The 25,637-nt window shown below is 39.8% G+C and overlaps 1 long non-coding RNA gene across 1 annotated transcript in view; it reads left to right on the top strand.

The window, feature by feature from the left end:
- The first annotated feature begins 2,696 nt into the window (after positions 1-2,696).
- Positions 2,697-25,637, top strand: part of LOC120096602 (uncharacterized) — a 58,360-nt gene continuing 35,419 nt past the window's right edge. The window contains exon 1 of the long non-coding RNA XR_005493253.2: positions 2,697-4,620. This is a non-coding gene — a long non-coding RNA (uncharacterized LOC120096602). The remainder of the gene's footprint in view (positions 4,621-25,637) is intronic.

Below are 25,637 nucleotides of genomic sequence, written 5' to 3'. Positions count from 1 at the left end.
TTCATTCAAAACCTTATGTGTTCCTAGCCACCACATCCCTGTGTCCATCCTCATTGGTTCCCTCCCGTGCTACCAACACAACCTTGCCATCATATCACCTTGGCTCCACAAGACTACTTAGCGCCCTTCTGGCTCTGTCTGCCTCTCTGGTCTTTCCCCTTTCAATCTTTCCAGTTCTTCTGGTTCTCAATGTTTCTGGGCAACCTAACACACTAGGCAGATACTTAACGGCCCCTCCCTGTCTAGCTCTTCTGCCACCCTTCAGCTCCTAAAACCACGTATCTGTTTTTCCTTGACACTGATAACTTTTTCCTAGCTAATGGAACATTAAACTCATCCCTCTTACCACTCTGAACATTATTTCAGGACTCAGAACTGAAAGAGCTGGACTGTGGGCTTTGTGTCAAGTGGTCTCTGCCTCATCAGCTCTCAGAAAACCTTAAAGAAATTTTGCATTGGCATGACATCCTTCAGGATCAACTTGACTCTGTCTGCTATGGTACTGAAGAGAACTAGATCCTGCTAGTAATGGAATTTATGCTCTTCTTCAGGAACAATGTTTCTTCTATGTCAAAACCAAAGAGTCAGTGACCAAGCAACAAACAAATAAGCAAACAACAACAACAACAACCCCCCTCCAAGGTAAACAAGCCTTGGAAAATTCTTGGAGGGTCACTGGGGTGAATTTCAAGTTGAAAGACTGAAGAACTGGAGTCTGATATCCAGAGGGATGACAGTAGACAAACCCTAGCTTAAGTAGAATGAAGCTTATATGTGCTAACTGGACTTCTCTTCTATTTATTATTCTACTGGGTCCATTGCTTGTTAGATGGTGCTGCCCACATTCAGAAAAGTTCTGTGCTCTCTCTCTCTCTCTCTCTCTCTCTCTCTCTGTCTCTCTCTCTCTCTCTCTCTGTCTCTCTCTCTCTCTCTCTCTCTCTCTCTTACACATGTCAGTCTTCTTTGAACTATCTCACTGACTCACACAGATTTGTGTTTGGGTAATTGAAATCAATCTGGTCTCCTAATTTGGTATCAATCTGGTCAAGTAGTCAGTCAACACTAACCACAACAAATCTATCCCATGTAAGTGTGTTTTTTTCTAGACAGTTGAAAGCTATACCTTGAGCTGCAAACTTTGTTTTTGATTTCGAGAAGTGATATAGGATAGTTCTTAGGCACCGAGACTTCGAGATAGATTTCTGTCTTTAAATACTACCTATTTCTGGCTTTTGTAACTGGGTATATAACTTAACCTCTCTTGTTGCAGTTTTCTCACTTGTTTTGTGTGTGTGTGTGTGTGTGTGTGTGTGTGTGTATGTGTGTATGTGTAATTTAAAATCCACTGTATCACAGAAGAGGGATTATTATTGCTGTTACTAATTCAACCACTCACACACAAATATTACTAATAATAGTGTAAGCCTTTCAAGCATATATTGAACATTGGCTCCTCTGTTGAGTGCTCAGTGTTACAGATGGAGAGAAACGCCTCTTACAGGCTCATGTAATTGAATCCTGGATATCCAGCTGAAGGTGAGCAGTTGTAGAACTTTAGGGGGTGGGGCCCAGATGAAGAAGTGGTTCTTTGGGGGAAAGGCCTTTAACTTTATGTCCTGGCCCCGATGCCTGTTCCCCTGTGCTTTCTGGTCTGTGGTCTGTGGAGATGAGGGAAAACCTTAAACTTAAACTTATGCTGTCACCACCTTGAATCGTCTTGTTGTAATGGGTTTTCTGCCATGAGGGGCTGTACCCTCAAGCAGTGGAGATAAGACCCTCTTCCAAGTAATTCCTTCCTATCAGATATTTTATCATATCTTCTCTGTATTAATCTTGTTTATGCTCAAATAAGTAAGAATTGACCAATTTGACCAATATCTGGGTTTCTTGCAGGTTTGTTTAAAAGGCAGATATCTAAGTATTTTCATCTGTTCCTATGTATATCACACCATCTGGAGATTTACACATTATTTCTTCCCTTATACACAATCTAGTGTTATTCCGTGCTGAGCAGTTTTATAACTGCTTGTAAAAGCAAAGACCATCGAGTTCATTATAAGCAGAAATGCAAGAAATCAGTTAAAATGTACTTAAAAAAATAAACCTCTATTTTGAGGCAAATGAGTGGAACTAGACACTATCATCCTGAGTGAGGTAACTCAGACTCAAAAGAACATGCATGGTACATTCTCATTGATAATTGGATATTAGCCAAAAAATATAGACTACCTAGGACACTCACCCACAGAAGGTAAGAAGTTTAACAAGCAGAAAGGCCCAAGTGAGGATGCTTCAATCCCACTTAGAAGGGGAAAAAATAACCACAGGAGGCAGAGGGAGTGAGGGACCTGGATGGGAGAGGGGAGGGAAAGGGGAATGGTAAAGCAAGATCACTTATGGGGGGGGGGCAGGAAAGACGCCTAGAGGACCAGAATGAATGGAAATATACAGCCTTGGAGGTGGGCGGGGGCGGTGTCGAAGGGGGTTGTGAGGATATGGGGGTGTGGGTGGGTGGGAAGATGGGGAGACTCTCTAGAATTTGTCAGAGACCTGGGAGGTGAGAAACTCTCAGAACTCAATGGGGTGACCTTAGCCAAAATGCTCTTTGATTTGCACAGAGGGAGAGAAAAAGAGAGGGAGGGGAGGAGGGAGGGAGGGAAGGAGGGAGGGAGGGGGGAGAGAGAGAGAGAGAGAGAGAGAGAGAGAGAGAGAGAGAGAGAGAGAGAGAGAGAAGAGAAAGAGAGAGAGAGAGATTCTAAAACATATGCAGGTTGGCAAGGTGATGGACAGACACGTGGATAAAATTGCAGACTGGGAGAGAAAATTTAGTTGAGCCCAACTATAATTGATAAGGAAATTAGTATCTTTAAGAAGACACAAGCATTTCAGATTAGGACAATAAGACAAGTATCTTGAGGGCAAGACACCACCCATCCAAAGATCCCGAGTGTAACAATCCAGGCCCGTTTGAGCTGGAAGAACATTCATGGCATTCTGCTGTAGGTGGACCACCTAGGGAAATTTAATTCCTAAGTTCAGCCAGGTATGCATTCGGAGGATGGTTCAGCTGCAGCTCAAGAGTGGCGGGAGGAGAACTCGGTATTATTGCCTGTGTAGTCTTTGTTATGCAGGCATGCGTGATGGGTAGTATGGCAGGCAGGGAAGTGGTTAGAGCCACGCGGGCCAGCCAGACTGTAGCGGTGTCCAATTCTCTGCACAGTGCTCGTGAGGTGTGTGAACTGTGAGGTTTTACCACAGACCACAGGATATGAAAAATTTTACAGACTGTTTCCCAGGGAGAGCTGTGAGTGTGAAGTGGACCAGTTCAATACAGAGAGCACGGTTACGGCACAGGACACCGGCAGAAGGGCGGAGCCACTCAGACACACTGGAGTCCAGATAATGCCATCGTGAGCGCCAAATGTCAGACACCGAGCTTTAGGTGTGGTGCTTGCTCTGATACGTTCTGGCTTTGTTCTGTTCTTTACTTGCTATACCCCCACCCCCTCTCTTTGTGATAGGAATATTTCAACTTCGTGCTTTTGTATTGGAGGCGTGTAGTTGATTTCTACTTTTACAAGTGCTTATAGTTAAGAGGGCCTTGGGTATCAGAAAAGATTTTGGAGTTTAGATTTTTTGAAGATTTAGATTTTTTTCTGGGCTGTGCCTTAGAGGTTTGCATTGTGTAGTTCTGAGGCTGAGGCTGAGGGTTTACCTTGTAAATTCTAGGTGCTGTTGCTGGTCCAGACTCACACTGTGAGAACCTCTGTCACAACCTAAGGGGCTCTACACTATCTTAAATATGATTTCTTTTGTCTTTTTTATTTTATTTTATTTTTGCTACTTGAAGACATCCTATGCCATTTTTCTTTCCTTTGCAATGTGGAGAGCTCTATCCACGACAGAACCTATTCAATAGCACAGCAGAGAACCCAACAGACCATGTTGACTTGTAGTTTGATATCCTCAATTCATCAGTTTAGCACCAATGTTATTTTGTATTGTACCTTCTTATTTATGTCAATTTCAAGTCTAGTGATCTTATCAGTGTTGTGCTAAATTCATGTATAGGGCATGAAAATTCACAAGACGGAGTCTATCAGGCTGTAGTAAATTCTTTTTCTCTTGTGATTACAGAATGGATTCTTGATTACTGAGCTGCCCCATCCCTCAGTTCAATAGTATCCAAGGCAGGAGGACCATAGTTCTGGCATCAGGCCATGGAAGAGGTTGCTTACTCTATCAAACCATAGACAGCTAAGGGATGTGCTTCTGTAGAAAACTGGGGTGGAGTGTGGAACTGAGCTAACTATCTTGTTTTCTTCTCATGTGTAGTTTTGATGTTCAATAAAACTATACATAATTTGTAATCCGTCTTGTTTGTAACCCTTAATATTTAGTTTCTATTCTAAATCTACATTTTATTTCTATACAGATTAATATCTTAACATGATATCTATGATAGTGGCAGCCATAGTCCTGGTCTGATGTTTATTTATCTTTTCATGGTCTTTCAGGGTTAGAAAAAAAATTGTTTATGCTCCTGCAAGTTGGATTTTCTATTGTTTCTAACTAAGTCCACGTCTTCACACATCTCTTCATATAACCAGAATTCAGAAGGTAAGAATATTCTGCCAGCTCTAGTCATTTATAAGGATGATTAAAATGTCTGGTCGTCTCAGAGTCAGGAGAGTCTGGCTTGGGAGAACACAAAGAATGACCTTGGAGTTTTGTGATTACAGCAGAACAACTTCAAATCTATGCACGATAGATAAAACTAAGAAAACGATAGCACAAATAAATCAGGCAGGCTTCTCTGAGTGGGACATATCACACATAGACTGTAGTAACCTGATAAATTCCAGAGAGAGAGAGAGAGAGAGAGAGAGAGAGAGAGAGGCAGAGAGAGAGAGAGACAGAGACAGAGACAGAGAGATAGACAGAGGAGAGGTAGAAATGGCATTTCATAAATAATCATTAGCAAAGATGATTCAGAAGAGTCCATGCAGAAGATTTGCTTTCACTTAGTTATTGATCTTCTCCAGGATCAATGAGGTTATCAGGAATCCCACCAGCTATTTACTCCATGGTTGCTTCAGCAGATTCAAGCATTGGATTCATTCTTATTGGTCAGGACAGAAGGAAAAATCAAATATTTCTGTTTTGGATCCTCTTCTGAGAGAAGGAAAGCATTGCCTCAAGCATTTCAGCCAGCTTGCATGTCTTATCACATAGGACTGGGTCACATGACCATACAAAGTCAAACATTTGTTCAGAGGGAGAAAAATAAATAATGTATACTGATTTTTTTTTCCAATCAGGAGTCACTTGCTTGGATCAAGGCAGTTCTTATTTTTCCCTGAACAGAATTGCTACTTTGAGGATAGCTAATAAAACCGAGGTTCCATGGGGAGTGGAGAGTCGGAACCTGGGAACGGGTGATAGCTGCAAAGACAACCAAGGACAGAGTCTGCCTGCCATCCAAGTACTAAGTAAGACTTTCTGGGTGGATTCCTGAACCACTTAAGAGACAGTCATCCTCACACTGATCATGGATGCTCTGGTGATCTCACACATGGCAGCAGAAAAAGTATTTTTATTTGGATAAGTTAATTAAATGGAAAAGTTAATGTTATTATATAGCATCATAGAGAGTTTCAGGGTTAGAATTTCAGCTTGAGATTCAAAGCTACTGTTAAATCACCTTAGGGTTTTAAAAGAGTGATTCCAAATATTACATTAGTGAGCCTATTTAAAAAATGAGAGGCTGGGCTGGAGAGATGGCTCAGTGGTTAAGAGCACTGACTGCTCTTCCAGAGGTCCTGAGTTCAATTCCCAGCAACCACATGGTGACTCACAACCATCTGTAATGAGATCCGATGCCCTCTTCTGGTGTATCTGAAGACAGCTACAGTGTACTTATATATAATAAATGAATAAATCTTTAAAAAAAAAGAGGCTGAGCGGGAGCAATGAAAAGAAAAATGAGATGACACGTCTTCCTAGCCATTGTTTACTTCGGTGTAAAGGTTTGAGGTAGTTCTTAGGTTGATTTCTGCAGAGCCTCACTGAGAAATTACATCTAAGTCTTCAGATATATCCCCACCACTCCAGCACCAACCTTGGCTGGAATGTAAGAATGATTAAGAGTCTATTATGCTGAGATCTCCGGAGTTGGGCTCAAAGGAACACTAAGGAGGACCCTAGACTTTTACAAGTAGAAGAGATTTGTAGAACCGTTTGCAAGTGGATGGAAAGTAGTGGCCACAGTAAGCAGGCAGGGCTTATCGGAGCAACATTATAAGGCAGGGCAAGATACTGTTCATCATGGAAACATACACTTGAAAATGTGGATATGTTGGGTGTAATTGTTATTCAGGGTAAAATTAACAACAGTTAGACCTTGCTTCATAAAGACATTACTTGACCACAATGTTAATACATGGAAGTAGTCTGTTTAATGTTCTTAAATATCGGCATTAACATATTTCCTTATGAGATATGTTCTTTTCCACTGGAAGACACCTATCAAATCTAGGAGTGTTTTGTCCATTTCAAAATCACTGTTTTATCTTTTGGTTCTTGTCAGCTGGCTAGAATGCTGTAGAATAAATGAATATTTTAGATCAAGACTACTCAAGTAGTTTCTTATATATTTATAAATTTTATAATATTGGTACATAAAATTTTAAAGTACTTCTATTTTTTTAAAGATTTATTTATTTATTTATTTATTTATTTATTTAATGTATGTGAGTACACTGCTTCAGACACACCAGAAGAGGGCATCAGATCCAATTACAAATGATTGTGAGCCACCATGTGGTTGCTGGGAATTGAACTCAGGACCTCTGGAAGAGCAGTCAATGCTCTTAACTGCTGAGCCATCTCTCCAGCCCCAAGTACTTCTATTTCTCACCAAGAACAAAGCAAAACTAACTTTACTGAGCCAAATAATTTGTATAAAAAGATTTGTCTTGTTTATCCCATATGTTGTCCAAGACACGATAATCTCCTACATATCTATATTATCTATAGCTATATCTAGGATAAATGTAGATGTGTGCGTGTGCGTGTGTGTGTGTGTGTGTGTGTGAGTGTGTGTGTGTGGGTGGGTGTGTGTGTGTGAGTGTGTGTGTGTGAGTGTGTGTGTGAGTGGGTGTGAGTGTGCATGCGTGCGTGTGTGTGTGTGTGTGTGTGTGTGTGTGTGTGTGTAGGATATATACTCAGATCTAAGCTTTGGCCCTTGAATGTATGACTTCAAGCAAAATGCAGTATTTGTGTCTTAGTTTCTTCAACCACAAAGTGAGACATATTTAATTATAATATTATTTACTTCTTAGACTATTACGATGATTAAGTTAGTAAACACAAGTAAAATTCTTAAAGGATACTGATTAGTCAGTGTCTGTTAAAAGTCTTTATGGAGAAAGCTATAAAATATTTTTAATTCCATGTTTATAGGTTTATACTTTCCAAAACTTAATTTAATAAGGGTTCTTAAATGCTTCAACCTCCTATATAGTCAATTGATTAAAGGCAAGGGAGAAAAATGGCTAATAGGACAAGGGGGGCATGGACTTGTTTAGAAGTAGTTTCTTAGGATGATTCTAGCTTCATGGTCCAGTCCAGTCCATTTTGTAAACCATCAAACACAAATCAGCAACAACAGCTTGGTCAAGAAGAAACCACAAGACTCTGCTGATCAACCGGAGTCGGTCGAAGTGATAGGCAGCCGACGGAACACCACCAGAAGTTCCTTGGTCTGCTTCTGTCTAGGAAATCACAAGAGAAAATCAGTCAAGAAAGCAAGGTGAACCAATACAACAGTATCATCAGCATAGACCAGCGTCAGCAAAGCCCAACAAAGACGAGCATGGTAAACCAATGCTTCAGACAGAGTGACATCCACTGTCTGTTGGGCTATACTTATGCTCTTTCCAAACATCGGGAGTCTTCTCAAGGGTCCACTCCAGCAAAACATAACATGCCCTTTTACCACACAGCTTCCAGAGAAACACCACATGCCTGTTCTCATAAAACATCCTCTCATACAATTGCTTCAGCAAAATTCCCTCATAAGACAGCTTCCAGAAAATAGAACATGTCACAATCGAGTCTCTAACAAAACCAGAAATTCCCACTCATATGTTAAATATTTTATGTGAACTATATTGCCTAAAATGGAGAGATTCATAGATTTAAAGAATCCCATATCATAGAGATATAGAAATCCCTTAAATTATAAATGAATTCAGTTCAAAGCAAAACCTGTTGCATTTGTTGAGCCAATCTAAGAACTGATATGGAAGAATAAGTTTCCCAGAGTAATTAAGACAAATAACAAGTCTTGAGTAATTGCCTTCCTAGGCAACATTAGTTATTTTAAACCATACTAATTTACTCAGTGTGGTGTTGGCCAGAGACAAAGTAAAAGGTTAATGAAGCAGAAAAGAGAGTTTGAGAAGAAATAGCAACAAAAGCAGAAACTTTTATTATGTAACATTATAGAGCAACAGAAAAGTAGCACCAACCTTTGGTCATATCTGGCTGTCTTTAAAACAGAAATTCTACTCAAACAAAGGTGAGCAGAAGAGCTAGACATCAATGTGTCTTTAAGAAGCACTGAAAGCATTCAGCTCAGACTTCGAATAGTCAGGAGAAGAGTCTGGAGAAAGAAGAGCAATGTGGAGTCTGGGGACTGTGGTTGTTGCTAGAGTCATGCATTTATTTATTTATTTTTCAGTCCTGAAACAACTGTGAATAGAGGAAGAAGTGTGCCTGCCGAGTTCCAAATGCATGAATTATGTAGAGTGTCGCCTCTCTCTCTCTCTCTCTCTCTCTCTCTCTCTCTCTCTCTCTCTATATATATATATATATATATATATATATATTTAGTGTACATAGATGCATGTGCACAAACACTTGCCACTGTACTGTGTCCATCTTCCATCTGGAGGTCAGAAGACAATGTGTGAAACTCCCGTTCTTTCCTTCCAACGAGTGAGCTCTGGGGATCGAACTCAGATCATCATGCTTGCAAGCCAGTGTCCTTAGCAACTGGACTATGTCACTGGCCTACAGTTATTATATATTTTTTTTTGCTTTTTCTTGTTTAAAAAATTTCTTGAAATTAAGACCAGAATGTGCTTTTAATCCCATCATTTAGGAGGCAGAGGGAGAATTCATAGCACTCTCTATGAATTAGAAATTAGACTGGTCTACATAGCACATTCTAAGGCAGACAAAGCTAAAAACTGAGGCTCTGTTTCAAAAAACACTCATGAAAATGTATAGGTAGCTAAAAATAAAATTATGACTTCATCATTGATAACATGTTTCTCATTTGTAGGACTAAAGTTCTGTGGTGTTTTACATAGAAATATCTAAAGTATCATGCTCATATCACAGCCTTTATATCAGAAACAGCTGGAGCGTGGTGAGTCAGTGGGATCCAGACCTAGACAATGAGATAATCAGAGCAGGGGATTTGGATAGGGGCCAAGAAGGAAGAAGCATTGCTGAAGTCACTCCTGGCTTAGGATTTCATTGTTTGTCTTACATAATGAAGTCTCTGAAGTAAGGCAGAGCAATAGTCCCCTAAGTATCCCAGTCCTAATCCCGAAAATTTGTAATTGGGGTTTCACTTACAAATTCAGTCCTTGCAGATATAATCAGGCAACACCAAGATTATAGTAGATTGGTGTGGCCCCTCAACGTGACAGGAATATCATGTGACTTGTATTCATTTGTGAAGATGGAACTATGGTTAGAAAGCTTTCAAATATTTGGATTTTTTTTATTGGATATTTTTTTATTTACATGTCAAATGTTATTCCTTTCCCTGGTTTCCCGGACATAAGCCCCCTATCCCATCCCCCTCCCCTTCTTCTATAAGGGTGTTCCCCTCCCCATCCACCCCCCTTCCCACCTCCCCCTCCCCGACATTCCTCTACACTGGGGGGTCCAACCTTGGCAGGACCAAGGGTTTCTCCTTCCATTGGTGCACAACAAGGCCTTCTGCTACATATGCAGTTGGAGCCCTGTGTCAGTCCAGGTAAAGTCTTTGGTAGTGATTTAGTCACCAGGAGCTCTGGTTGTTTGGCATTGTTGTTCTTATGGGGTTGCAAGCCCCTTCAGCTCTTTCAATCCTTTCTCTAATTCCTCCAACTGGGATCCCAGTTCTCAGTTCAGTGGTTTGCTGCTAGCATTCACCTCTGTATTCGACATGCTCTGGCTGTGTCTCTCAGGAGACATCTATATCCAGTTCCTGTCAGCATGCTCTTCTTAGTTTCATGAATCTTATCTAGTCTTGGTGGCTGTATATATATAGGGCACATGTGGGGCAGGCTCTGAATGGCCGTTCCTTCAGTCTCTCACTCTAAACAACACAATTAGAAACATCAGGGTGGGTGTCTTAAGGACAGTTGAGATATGAATCTCACTGAGAGGGAAAACAACACGTATCAAAATTTGTGAAATGAAGCTAACACATGAATGAACAAACTTATACCATCAAATAGACGGAAAGGTCTCAAACTAAGAATCCAAATTATTCCCTGTTTAAAAGCCTAGAAAAAAATGTAAAGAGAAGAATGGAAATAATGAGGATAAATGGAGAGATTTGCAGAACAGAAGTGGAAAGACAGTGAAGAAAATCAATGAAACAGAAACTGTATCTTCAAGATGATCAATAAGACCACAACCCTCTAGGAAAGCCATTGGCGATGCCCAAATTCCCCAGCAGGGCTGAAACTGAAGGTGCCACTGGAGACCATTTCAAATGACTCTGTATGCACGTATCTGAGAGCTCAGATCAAATACACCAATTCCTTTAAATCCACTGACTAACCACAGCTCACTCAATAGAAAATAAATAACTTCAAATCTCCACGACTATTAAATAAATCAAAATGTATAGTCTTAAAACTTCTCAAGAACAATTCCCCAGGCCCTGAGAGTTTCATTAGAGAATTCTCCTGACTTTTCATAATAACACTTCTACAATAGAAGGACTAGGGGACATTTTCCACCCATTCTATGTCAGCATTGCTATTCTGATACAAAAGAAGACAAAGCAGAAAAAAAAATTAAACTATGGGCCCATATTCCTCATTGATACAAATAAAAAAAAACTTAAACAAAATAAGTAAACATAATAAGTAGAATTCCTAAGCATATGAATTGTATTCTATAACCAAGTAGATTTTATTTCAATAAAATCTGATTACTGTAGTAATCAGAAGCCATCAATGATGATGATGATGATGATGATGACGACGACGACGACGACGATGACAACGCTGGTGGTGGTGGTGGTGGTGTGGTGTGTGTGTGTAAAGATTTTTGCAAAAAATAATTCCAAAGTAAAACATACAGCTATGGAGTTGTTTGCATTTGTTTACTTTCTGCCTTTAAACATGGAATATGCCCAATTGTGTACAGACTTCTTCACGCCCTCAGAAGAATACAGTGTTGATCCTATCTTCTTTTATCGACTGCACAATTTTATCTTAAACTTGTAACAATTTGTGTATGATTTTTCATGAAAAGAAATATGACTACATATTTAAAAACCAATACCCCAGCCCAGTGCACTGCTTTATGTATAATACAGCTACTTTAGATTTCCTAATCAGGTTTTCACTTCTTAATACATTTACAAAAGTAACTATGGTTGAGTCCCTGACTGCAGAATGTGAAGTCATCAAGCGCTGACCATTTCAAAGAGCCCTTTAATCATCTCTGACTCTTCCTTTGAAACAGGAAAATGAAAGGATATTAAGTATACTTATCCAATGTGAAAGTAATAGGTCTCTAGGAAATTATTTTGCTCTCTTACAGAGTCTTATTGAGTTCAAGATCAGCATCATGACTGCCACAGAATAAGTATCAGGTTTATACTTTTTATTCTGTTTTTTCTTTTTGTTGTTTGTTTTTAAAGAATCTTGCAATACAGCCATGTCTGGCCTAGAACTTTCTATGAAGACAGCTTGGGTTTGGGCTTACAGTCATCCTTCTTCCTTTACCCCTCTCAAGTGATTGAACAGGCAATTTTATTTTATTATTTTTCAACATAGTCAGTATTCCACATACTTTAGACTACATCAATGATTTAGACTAGACAAAGTATACAATATACAATTGAGTATTACCAACTCTCAGTGACAGGAAGGACAACCAAGAATAAAATCTCAACAATGAGACAATAAAAAAATTTAAACTTCTAAAGTTACATTTAGTTGATGAAAAATAAGTTATCCGTAATTGATTAGAAACTGGCACGGTTTGGTTGCATAAGACTGAAAAGATCTATCACTGTATTTAGTACATCTTTCTCTCTATGAAATATTGGCAGCTACGCTCAAGCCCACTATGATTTTTATTTTTATGACACATTAGTGTTGGGCTCATGTGTAGCATGAGATATGGATTGCTTTCCCTTTACATGGCAACATCTGCTTAGGTGAGGCTCATTAATTCACCCTCAACCAATGTATAAATTATTAAGCTAATCTTATTTGAAACGAGAATATGAAATACATCAGCAGCCAATATTTATTGACTAGTGTGAAGCCTTTTATATCTCTTTGCTGTCTCAGAGAAAGGTAAATAGATAAATTATTTCTGATCTATCAGAGGACAAATGCAATCCAATTCACCCTAAACTTTAGATCAATACTTGAATTTTAAGTAATTTAGTGATGGTTTGCATATGAAATGATGATTTGACAATTTTTCTTTGAATTTTTATTAATTATTTATTTACTTTACATCCCGATGGATCTCAGCCCTCTGTCAGATGTGGAGTTAATGAAAATCTTTTCCTATTCTGTAGACTTCCAATCTTTTTCCTTTCAATGGTGTCCTTCACCATGTAGAAGTTTTTCAGTTTCACGAGGTCCCACTTATTAACTGTTGATTTTAGTGCCTGAATAGTTGGTGTTCTGTTCAAGGAGTTGGCTTCTGTGCCAGTGCATTCAAGGCTATCCCCTACCTTCTTTTCTATTGGATTTAGTGTAACCAGTTTTATGTTGAGGTGTTTGATCCACTTGGACTTGACATTTTTGCAGTATGATAGACATAAATCTACTTATAGTCTTCTACATACACACCCAGTTAGACCAGCACCCTTTGTTGAAGATGCTTTCTTTTTCCCATTGTATAGTTTTGGCTTCTTTGTAAAAATTCAAGCATCCATAGGTATGTGGATTTACTTCTGGGTCTTCAATTCAATTCCATTGATCAACTTGTCTGTTTTATGCCAATGCCATGCAGTTTTTCTAACTATTGCTCTGTAGTGCAACAATGGTGATACCCCCAGAAGTTCTTTTATTGTATAGGATTATTTTAGCTATCTTGGGTTTTTTGCTTTTCCAGATGAAGTTGAGTATTCTTCTTTCAAGGTCTGTAAAGAATTGTGTTGGTATTTGAAAGAAAATTGTGTTCAATCTATAGATTACTTTCTATAGGATGACCATTTTTACTATGTTAATCCTACAGATCCATGAGCATAGGAGATCTTTCCATCTTCTTACATCTTCTTGAATCTCTTTCTTCAGAGACTTGAAATTCTTATCATACGGGTCTTTCACTTGCTTGGTTAGAGTTACACCAGGAGTTTTCCATTATTTGTGGCTAGTGTGAATGTTCTTGTTTTCCTAATTTCTCTGTCAATTTATTGTTTGTAAGTAGGAGGGTTACTATTTTTTGGCTTTTGCTGGGGGGGGGGGTTGTTGTTGTTGTTAGTTTGTATCCACTGACTTTGCTGAAGGTGTTTATCAGATGTAGGGGTTCCCTGGTAGAATTTTTGGGTTCACTCATGTATACTATCAGATCATCTGTGAATAGCAATATTTGACTTTTTCCTTTCCAATTGGTATCCCCTTGATCTCCTTTAGTTGTCTCATTGCTTTAGCTAGAACTTTAAGTACTATATGGAATAGATATAGAGAGTGGACAGCCTTGATTTCAGTGGAATTGCTTTACATTGCTCTTCATTTAATTCGATGTTGGCTATTGGCTTGCTGTATATGGCCTTTATTGTATTTAGCTATGCCTTGTGTCCCTGATCTCCAAAGACTTTTAACATGAAGGGGTGTTGGATTTTGTTAGACTCTTTCAGCATCTAATGAGATGAGGTGTTTTTTTTCTTTCAGTTTGTTCTTATGGTGGACTACATTGATGGGGTTTTGTATATTGAACCATCCATCACTGCATCCCTGGGATGAAGCCTACTTGATCGCAGTAGAATATGCTTTTGATATGTTCTTGGATTCAGTTTGTTATTATTTTATGGAGTATTTTTTGCATCAGTGTTCATAAGGGAGATTGGTCTGAAATTCTCTTTCTTTCTTGAGTCTTTGTGTAGTTTAGGTATCAGGGTGACTGTGGCCTCATAAAATGAATTTGGCAGTGTTTCTTCTGTTTCTATTTTTGTGGAATAATTTGAGGCAGATTTGTCAGCTGGAAAATGGGAGTCCAGGGGGTCCAGTACAGTTTAAGACTATTGGATGTGTTTTAAGAAGACTTGAAAGGCAAGTCTTACCTGCCTGTCCCTGCTGCTGACAGGCCACCAAGAAAGCAGGCAGAGTTGTGGGCTGGAAAATGGAGCACATTGGACATGGTTGATTTCACATTTTGTCATTGTATTTATTTTTGGCATGATAGTGCTTGCGCACATGTGTATTGCATAAGCACAAGTGTCCCATGGTGAGTGTGTAGAGATCAGAGGATACCTTGAGGTATTCTGTTCTTCTGTCTCACCGTCTGTGTCCTTGGGATTGAATTCAGGTCATTAGGCTTGGCAGTCAGCGTCTTTAGACTTTGGGCCATATTGTTTGCCTTGGACCATGAATTTTATTCGTATTCATATTTATTTATGCTTTCAGATCCATCTCTATTCATTCCTGGGTATTGTGTTTCTAGCTATGAAAATAAGTAGTTTTCATGTATCACTGAATTATTAGACTCATGTGCACATCTGCTATTCTGGTATTCAGAATGATTTTTATATAAAGTGATATTATCAGAATCCTATAAAGTGATCTAATTAGCAAGTAATTCAGGCAGAGGAGAAAATATATATCAGGAATAAACTGGATAAATTCCAAGTCTTTGATGATATCCAATATTAGTGAAGCTATCGAGACTATAGAACCTTACACATACATATTAATCACAGTGTACATTGCTTTGAATAATTTGGAGAGTAAGAGAATATCTTGTGAACCTGAAGAAGTTCAATGCTATGCCACACTTACCTTTCTCTTCCCTAGGAAAGCTGGGACATTTGCATACAAAGAGTTTAAGGGAAATAATATACTTACAAGCCATGGTTTATCCCATTACTATGAAAGGTTTACTATGTTCTTTTATATATGAGTAAAGATATTTTTTAAGTATACATAATGCTGAGTTTTAAAAGATTCTATATATGTGGCAAAGGCACAACAACATTTGTGGAAAGAACAAAGCAGTTTTAGAAGAGTCGTTAACTCTGCAGAGGGCAGACAGGTTCAGGTTACGTGAAAACCTGAACACTCCATGGTTTAAAAAGTCTTTGAATAGTTTTATACTAGTGACTCGGTAAATAGTAGGGTAATAATAGGTGTAAAGAAGAGTAAGTCGGGAGGGAAGATAAGGCCATGTGTTTGGGGCAGGTTAGTTGATGGCACAGGGCAGCCAGAGGCTAGTCTAGAAGCGTCGTTTGTAGAGGGTCCTCTTGGCTTTAGTTGGCCTTCCTTCGTGGTAAGAATGACATTTCTCCTTGTGATACAGGGAGAACCTCTTTCAATGAGATTTTCATTTCCACTGTTATCACACGGAATTGGCAGAGTGATCTTCTTGCACCTGCTGCTCATCCAAAACAATCAATTCAAAGTCGTCAGCTCGCACAGCAGTGCTTTACTCCTTCAATAGGTGCCTTCTGTATGGAGTCACCTGTGAGAGCTACCAGACCATACTGATTCCCCCCCCCCTCTCTCTTCATCATCTCTCTCCCTCCCTCTCTCCTTCCCTCCCTACCTTTCTTTCTCTTATTGATATTTTGTGAGTTTCACATCATGCACCTCAATACTACTCATCTCCCCCTCCCTTTGTATTTACACCCTTCATTCTTGCAACATCCCAGCTCCAGTCAAAACAAAAAGAAAACAAACAAAAGAATCTCGTTGTGGAAGCTGTAGTGGGTCACACAGTATATGCCTTTGTCCACACATCTTTACTTGCAAATGTTCATTGCCATGACCTGTTTCTACTACACTACTGCACTATCAATACTGGATCTTCACTGGGACTCCTCTCAGATATCCTGTTGCTGTCCTGTGTCATGGAGATCCTGTAACTTTCGATCTTCAGGACTTGCCTAGCAGATCACAGGTGGGATATATGTTGGGTTGGGCCAACTCAAAGCCCTGGATCCGAGCTTGCATGGTAGCGAGTTGGTCAGCCCAGCAGCTCTCTCTCTCTCTCTCTCTCTCTCTCTCTCTCTCTCTCTCTCTCTCTCTCTCTCTCCCACACCACCAGAGTGAGCTCTCCAGCACTGCCCCTAACAGCTTACTTAATGCAGCAGCTGGCTGGGGGTGGTCCAGCTCTCCAGCTCTCATTACCACAGGGCCAGCTCTCCAGCTCTCATTACCACAGGGCCAGCTCTCTGGCTTGCCACAGATGACAAGGGGTGAGGAGGGGGAAGGCTATCTCTCTGTCATCCACACTGCCACAAAGCAGATGAGCGGCGGGGCCAGCTAGTCTGAATGCTGCAGCCAGGGAGCAGCAAGGCCAGCTCTTCACAGCCCTTGTACATCAACATGGTCCCCAGTAGCAGCCCTGACCAGGGTCATCCATATGGCCTTTGGTGGTAATATGAGTCACAGACAAAGACATAGACCCCTACTGCTGGATGACCACGGGCCCAGACATGGTGCTCAGAAACAGTACAGGCTGGGACTTTACCATGGCCTCAGGTGGCAGTGCAGGCTGCTCACTCAAGTTTTTCCTCTCCGTCCTTACATCTCCAGTTCCACCTCTCTTCACAATGCTCACAGGCCCTTCCACATCTCTTTCTCTTCCATTGCTCCACCACATACACTATAGTATCTTCTGCCCACCTACCTGCTTGATCATACTGCCTGACGGAGGGAGAGCCTATCCTCTTTCCTTCTCAGTTATGCTCCCCCAGCTTATTGTAAAGTGTTGAAGATGCAAAAGCTGAAAGCCAACACACGTTCTTTCCCTGAGCAGCTTGTTAACATTTTGTCCTGTCTTGTTATTGTTCTCACTCTCTGTGCATTTCTTTGTGTATCAGATTCACTTCTTAAACTACCAAGGGGTCTGGAATTGTAGCCACTCATCTCTAAGGAGAACAGCATATATCTTCAAAATGAAACCTTTGTCTTCCATACCCAATTGCATTAGTGTGCCCAACACCCATACCATTGGTTCATCATGTGAGCACAAATCTATATCGAAATTGCTCACATTATCCCATAAAAAGTCACAACTCTTTAAGAAAATCATGATCAACAAAAATCATGAAAAACTTTATTTTACTCTCTTTTAATCTTTTAAATCTCCTTCATACATAATGGAACTTTGTTAGCTTTTCTGCCCTTGACACTTCAAGATAGTAAGCTGTCTTATAGAACATCCCACTGCCCAGTTGTGTGTTTCAGCTGGGAGCCATACATCTGTCCGTGTCATCCATTGTAAACAACTTTGTGACCAAGAGAAGTGTCTCCCAGATTCCTGTGAGAAAAGGGAGAAGCCTTCCTCTTGCAAAGAAAGAGTAATTTGTGGGATGCTATTCGGGTAGAATTAGCCTGCTTCTCAACAGCTCTTCATTATATGGCCTCGGTATTGATATAAAACTCTTATCAATACTAATTATAACTAAATGAGCTCCAAAATGATTTTTCTGGCTCAACTACAACTATATATTTTTTTTAATTAGAATTGTTTTGTGAACAAAGACCCTGTGGTGGTTTGAGTAGGAATGGCCTCTATAGAGTGACATGTTAAGAGTGCTTGGCCTATAGGGCCCGGAACGTTTAGGAGGTGTGACATTGTTGGACTAGTTGTGGCTTTGTGGAGAAAGTGTGTCATTGGAGGTGAACTTAGAGGTCTCATATGCTCAAGCCAAGCCCAGTATGGCAATTCTTCCTTCCTCCTGCCTGCTGGTCCAGATGTAGAACTCTTAGCTCCCATATCTGACTGCATGCTGTCCTGATTCCCTCCATGACGATAATGGACCAAATCTCCAAAACTGTGAGCCAGCCTCAGTTAAATGTTTCCCCATTCATAAGAGCTGTCACAGTCATGGTGTCTCTTCACAGCAGTAGAACATTAATTAAAACAGATCCCAACAGTCTCCTCCTTTTCTCTTTATTTTTGACCAAATGTATGTGTTTATGTATGTGTGATGAGAAAAGCAAGTTGTCTTTATGTCCCAAGCCTAGAAAACAATTACGTAACGAAACCCCTAATGACTTCTAGTTCTTCTCACACTTGCCTCTGGGTGGACTCACACTGAAGACAGTAAACAATAATGAAATAAAGCATGTATGTATGAGTGCATGCATGTATGATAATGATAACCATTTACCTTGATTAAATTATCTTTTTACTTAATGTCTCAGGCTAAGGATCTATTGTTCATTTTTTTTTTTTTTGAGGCAAAAGTATATGATGCAAACAAAATCTGACAGCAGAAAATAAAAAAAAAAAAAAAACCCAAAGGATAACGACGACGACGACGACAGCGACGACAATGACGATGACGACAAAACCTCAACAAACAAAATGAAAAACCAAACCAAACCACAGTTGCACTTGTTTCATGATCTTTCTCTCAGCCCTGCCTCTCCCCTGTCACCACACCAGGTGACAGTGTCAGTGGACCTAGACTCATGTGACTCCTGACTTGTCAGCTTGAAAAAAAACCCAAACACTTTATTTTACTATTGTTTACTGTCTTCAGTGTGAGTGCACACCGAGGCAGGTCTGGGAATAACTAAGTCACTAGGGGTTTCATTATGTCATTGTCTTCTAGACCTTGGACATAAAGACAACTTGCTTTGCTCATCACATTGCCATCGGGGATGCTTTTTTTCTGGTTACGAGGAAACATTCACTTCATTTCAACCTGAATGTTGTTATCAGATTTAAGCCACTATAAAGCCTTATAAGTGATTTTTTTGGACATTGCTATATTGGAAATCTGTTCCTTTATAACATCGGAGGCTACCGTAATTCTCTAAAGTGTGCTACAGAGCAGCAAAAAGTGATTTCAGTGCCCTTTTTATTGAGTCAGCAGAGCTGTGACTACGGAGCCATCAAGACTGAGAGCGCGGAGAAGCCACTGGCTGCTGCTCCAGAGGAACTGTGGACACTGCTGCGTGGGGTACTGATCTCCATACTGACACCCTTTAATTACGAACATCCTTCAGCCGTACTGCTGTCACATTACCTGTTGGCCAAATTGCTTTCTAAGTCTTGTGGGAGCAGAGAACAGTGATAGGATTAGAGTGTAAGTAACAGAAAGATAAAAGAAAAAGGTCAGACATTTTTCTCTTATCAATGATCAAGAAACAAAGCGTACAGACCTTAACTAATAAGGAGACATGGAGAGTGTGAGCAGCTCGGGTTTCTTGAGTTAGGTCTGAGTGCCAGCCTCATTATGGTCTAATTCACGGTCTAAGATGGCTGTTCTGGATCCAGATCTCATATCTGCCCTCAGCCAGCACGAACTCTTCTTGAAGCTTGGCTATGCCATTTGTGCTTATGCCCATTGGTCACGATTTATCCATGCAGCAAAATGTAGCTGTAAAGGGGACTGATTTGTAAGTTTCAGTATGAGGAACTGTGTTCCTAGTTAATAAATAGTGGTTTTATTATCGCAGTAGGGAAATATGAACGTGGGGTACAATTAGCCAACTTGGTCATAATTTTGAAATAGTTTGCCCTAGGAGAATTGCTTATCAGCATCGGCAATATTTACCAGTATTGGCAATTAATATTGATTATCTTTTTTTTAATAGTTGACAAAATTCTCTTTATGAACTCAATCTATTTTCTGGATTGGCACAATGAGTTTGTTAGTGACACTAATTTAAAACACAAGAAGGTGAGATATCTTTCTTGGTATATAAGAAGAGAACACGGCAGATCTTTCTGGTTGCTGCCGCCACGGAGAGCTCGTAGGCAGCACCCCACGAGCAAACTTAAGCCTCGGGACCACAGGTAAGACCAACTTTTCTGCTGCAAGTGACCTGCCTGGTGAACACCAGACACAGGCCCACAGGAACAGCTGAAGACCTGTAGAGAGGAAAAACTACACGCCCGAAAGCAGAACACTCTGTCCCCATAACTGGCTGAAAGAAAACAGGAAAACAGGTCTACAGCACTCCTGACACACAGGCTTGTAGGACAGTCTAGCCACTGTCAGAAATAGCAGAACAAAGTAACACTAGAGATAATCTGATGGCGAGAGGCAAGCGCAGGAACCCAAGCAACAGAAACCAAGACTACATGGCGTCATCGGAGCCCAATTCTCCCACCAAAACAAACACGGAATATCCAAACACACCAGAAAAGCAAGATCTAGTTTCAAAATCATATTTGATAAGGATGCTGGAGGACTTCAAGAAAGACGTGAAGAACTCCCTTAGAGAACAAGTAGAAGCCTACAGAGAGGAATCGCAAAAATCCCTGAAAGAATTCCAGGAAATCATAAATAAACAAGTAGAAGCCCATAGAGAGGAGTCACAAAAATCCCTGAAAGAATTCCAGAAAATCATAAATAAACAAGTAGAAGCCCATAGACAGGAGTCACAAAAATCCCTAAAAGAATTCCAGGAAACACAATCAAACAGTTGAAGGAATTAAAAATGGAAATAGAAGCAATCAAGAAAGAACACATGGAAACAACCCTGGATATAGAAAACCAAAAGAAGAGACAAGGAGCTGTAGATACGAGCTTCACCAACAGAATACAAGAGATGGAAGAGAGAATCTCAGGAGCAGAAGATTCCATAGAAATCATTGACTCAACTGTCAAAGATAATGTAAAGCAGAAAAAGCTACTGGTCCAAAACATACAGGAAATCCAGGACTTAATGAGAAGATCAAACCTAAGGATAATAGGTATAGAAGAGAGTGAAGAGTCCCAGCTCAAAGGACCAGTAAATATCTTCAACAAAATCATAGAAGAAAACTTCCCTAACCTAAAAAAAGAGATACCCATAGGCATACAAGAAGCCTACAGAACTCCAAATAGATTGGACCAGAAAAGAAACACCTCCCGTCACATAATAGTCAAACCACCAAACGCACAAAATAAAGAAAGAATATTAAAAGCAGTAAGGGAAAAAGGTCAAGTAACATATAAAGGCAGACCTATCAGAATCACACCAGACTTTTCGCCAGAGACTATGAAAGCCAGAAGATCCTGGACAGATGTCATACAGACCCTAAGAGAACACAAATGCCAGCCCAGGTTACTGTATCCTGCAAAACTCTCAATTAACATAGATGGAGAAACCAAGATATTCCATGACAAAACCAAATTTACACAATATCTTTCTACAAATCCAGCACTACAAAGGATAATAAATGGTAAAGCCCAAAATAAGGAGGCAAGCTATACCCTAGAAGAAACTAATCGTCTTGGCAACAAAACAAAGAGAAGAAAAGCACACGAACATAACCTCATATCCAAATATGGATATAACAGGAAGCAATAATCACTATTCCTTAATATCTCTCAATATTAATGGCCTCAACTCCCCAATAAAAAGACATAGATTAACAAACTGGATACGCAACGAGGACCCTGCATTCTGCTGCCTGCAGGAAACATACCTCAGAGACAAAGACAGACACTACCTCAGAGTGAAAGGCTGGAAAACAACTTTCCAAGCAAATGGTCAGAAGAAGCAAGCTGCAGTAGCCATTCTAATATCAAATAAAATCAATTTTCAACTAAAATTCATCAAAAAAGATAAGGAAGGACACTTCATATTCATCAAAGGAAAAATCCACCAAGATGAACTCTCAATCCTAAATATCTATGCCCCAAATACAAGGGCACCTACATACATAAAAGAAACCTTACTAAAGCTCAAAGCACACATTGCACCTCATACAGTAATAGTAGGAGATTTCAACACCCCACTCTCATCAATGGACAGATCATGGAAACAGAAATTAAACAGAGACATAGACAGACTAAGAGAAGTCATGAGCCAAATGGACTTAAAAGATATTTGTAGAACATTCTATCCTAAAGCAAAAGGATATACCTTCTTCTCAGCTCCTCATGGTACTTTCTCCAAAATCGACCATATAATTGGTCAAAAACGGGCCTCAACAGGTACAGAAAGATAGAAATAATCCCATGCCTGCTATCAGACCACCATGGCCTAAAGCTGGTCTGCAATAACAATAAGGGAAGAATGCCCACATATACGTGGAAATTGAACAATGCTCGACTCAATGATAACCTGGTCAAGGAAGAAATAAAGAAAGAAATTAAAGACTTTTTAGAATTTAATGAAAATGAAGGTACAACATACCCAAACTTATGGGACACAATGAAAGCTGTGCTAAGAGGAAAACTCATAGTGCTGAGTGCCTGCAGAAAGAAACAGGAAAGAGCATATGTCAGCAGCTTGAGAGCACACCTAAAAGCTCTAGAACAAAAAGAAGCAAATACACCCAGGAGCAGTAGAAGGCAGGAAATAATCAAACTCAGAGCTGAAATCAACCAAGTAGAAACAAAAAGGACCATAGAAAGAATCAACAGAACCAAAAGTTGGTTCTTTGAGAAAATCAACAAGATAGCCAGACTAACGAGAGGACACAGAGAGTGTGTCCAAATTAACAAAATCAGAAATGAAAAGGGAGACATAACTACAGATTCAGAGGAAATTCAAAAAATAATCAGATCTTACTATAAAAGCCTATATTCAACAAAACTTGAAAATCTGCAGGAAATGGACAATTTCCTAGACAGATACCAGGTACCGAAGTTAAATCAGGAACAGATAGACCAGTTAAACAACCCCATAACTCTTAAGGAAATAGAAGCAGTCATTAAAGGTCTCCCAACCAAAAAGAGCCCAGGTCCAGACGGGTTTAGTGCAGAATTCTATCAGACCTTCATAGAAGACCTCATACCAATATTATCCAAACTATTCCACAAAATTGAAACAGATGGAGCACTACCGAATTCCTTCTACGAAGCCACAATTACTCTTATACCTAAACCACACAAAGACCCAACAAAGAAAGAGAACTTCAGACCAATTTCCCTTATGAATATCGACGCAAAAATACTCAATAAAATTCTGACAAACCGAATCCAAGAGCACATCAAAACAATCATCCACCATGATCAAGTAGGCTTCATCCCAGGCATGCAGGGATGGTTTAATATACGGAAAACCATCACCGTGATCCATTATATAAACAAAATGAAAGAACAAAATCGCATGATCATTTCATTAGATGCTGAGAAAGCATTTGACAAAATTCAACACCCCTTCATGATAAAAGTCCTGGAAAGAATAGGAATTCAAGGCCCATACCTAAACATAGTAAAAGCCATATACAGCAAACCAGTTGCTAACATTAAACTAAATGGAGAGAAACTTGAAGCAATCCCACTAATCAGGGACTAGACAAGGCTGCCCACTCTCTCCCTACTTATTCAATATAGTTCTTGAAGTTCTAGCCAGAGCAATCAGACAACAAAAGGAAGTCAAGGGGATACAGATCGGAAAAGAAGAAGTCAAAATATCACTATTTGCAGATGATATGATAGTATATTTAAATGATCCCAAAAGTTCCACCAGAGAACTACTAAAGCTGATAAACAACTTCAGCAAAGTGGCTGGGTATAAAATTAACTCAAATAAATCAGTAGCCTTCCTCTACACAAAAGAGAAACAAGCCGAGAAAGAAATTAGGGAAACGACACCTTTCATAATAGACCCAAATAAAATAAAGTACCTCGGTGTGACTTTAACCAAGTACGTGAAAGATCTGTATGATAAGAACTTCAAGACTCTGAAGAAAGAAATTGAAGAAGACCTCAGAAGATGGAAAGATCTCCCATGCTCATGGATTGGCAGGATTAATATAGTAAAAATGGCCATTTTACCAAAAGCAATCTACAGATTCAATGCAATCCCCATCAAAATACCAATCCAATTCTTCAAAGAGTTAGACAGAACAATTTGCAAATTCATCTGGAATAACAAAAAACCCAGGATAGCTAAAACTATCCTCAACAATAAAAGGACTTCAGGGGGAATCACTATCCCTGAACTCAAGCAGTATTACAGAGCAATAGTGATAAAAACTGCATGGTATTGGTACAGAGACAGACAGATAGACCAATAGAATAGAATTGAAGACCCAGAAATGAACCCATACACCTATGGTCACTTGATTTTTGACAAAGGGCCACAACCATCTAATGGAAAAAAGATAGCATTTTCAGCAAATGGTGCTGGTTCAACTGGAGGTCAACATGTAGAAGAATGTAGATCGATCCATGCTTATCACCCTGTACAAAGCTTAAGTCCAAGTGGATCAAGGACCTCCACATCAAACCAGATACACTCTAATAGAAGAAAAACTAGGGAAGCATCTGGAACGCATGGGCACTGGAAAAAATTTCCTGAACAAAACACCAATGGCTTACGCTCTAAGATCAAGAATCGACAAATGGGATCTCATAAAACTGCAAAGCTTCTGTAAGGCAAAGGACACTGTGGTTAGGACAAAACGGCAACCAACAGATTGGGAAAAGATCTTTACCAATCCTACAACAGATAGAGGCCTTATATCCAAAATATACAAAGTACTCAAGAAGTTAGACCGCAGGGAGACAAATAACCCTATTAAAAAATGGGGTTCAGAGCTAAACAAAGAATTCACAGCTGAGGAATGCCGAATGGTTGAGAAACACCTAAAGAAATGTTCAACATCTTTAGTCATAAGGGAAATGCAAATCAAAACAATCCTGAGATTTCACCTCACACCAGTGAGAATGGCTAAGATCAAATACTCAGGTGACAGCAGATGCTGGCGGGGATGTGGAGAAAGAGGAACACTCCTCCATTGTTGGTGGGATTGCAGACTGGTACAACCATTCTGGAAATCAGTCTGGAGGTTCCTCAGAAAATGGGACATTGAACTGCCTGAGGATCCACCTATACCTCTCTTGGGCATATACCCACAAGATGCCCCAACATATAAAAAAGACACGTGCTCCACTATGTTCATCGCAGCCTTATTTATAATAGCCAGAAGCTGGAAAGAACCCAGATGCCCTTCAACAGAGGAATGGATACAGAAAATGTTGTACATCTACACAATGGAATATTACTCAGCTATCAAAAACAATGACTTTATGAAATTCGTAGGCAAATGGTTGGAACTGGAAAATATCGTCCTGAGTGAGGTAACCCAATCACAGAAAAACACACATGGTATGCACTCATTGATAAGTGGCTATTAGCCCAAATGCTTGAATTACCCTAGATGCCTAGAACAAATGAAACTCGAGACGGATGATCAAAATGTGAATGCTTCACTCCTTCTTTAAAAGGGGAATAAGAATACCTGTGGCA

Source organism: Rattus norvegicus, chromosome 14 (assembly GCF_036323735.1).
Source record: "Rattus norvegicus strain BN/NHsdMcwi chromosome 14, GRCr8, whole genome shotgun sequence".
NCBI classification, from domain to species: Eukaryota; Metazoa; Chordata; class Mammalia; order Rodentia; family Muridae; genus Rattus; species Rattus norvegicus.
This window is presented reverse-complemented; position numbering and strand designations above follow the sequence as displayed.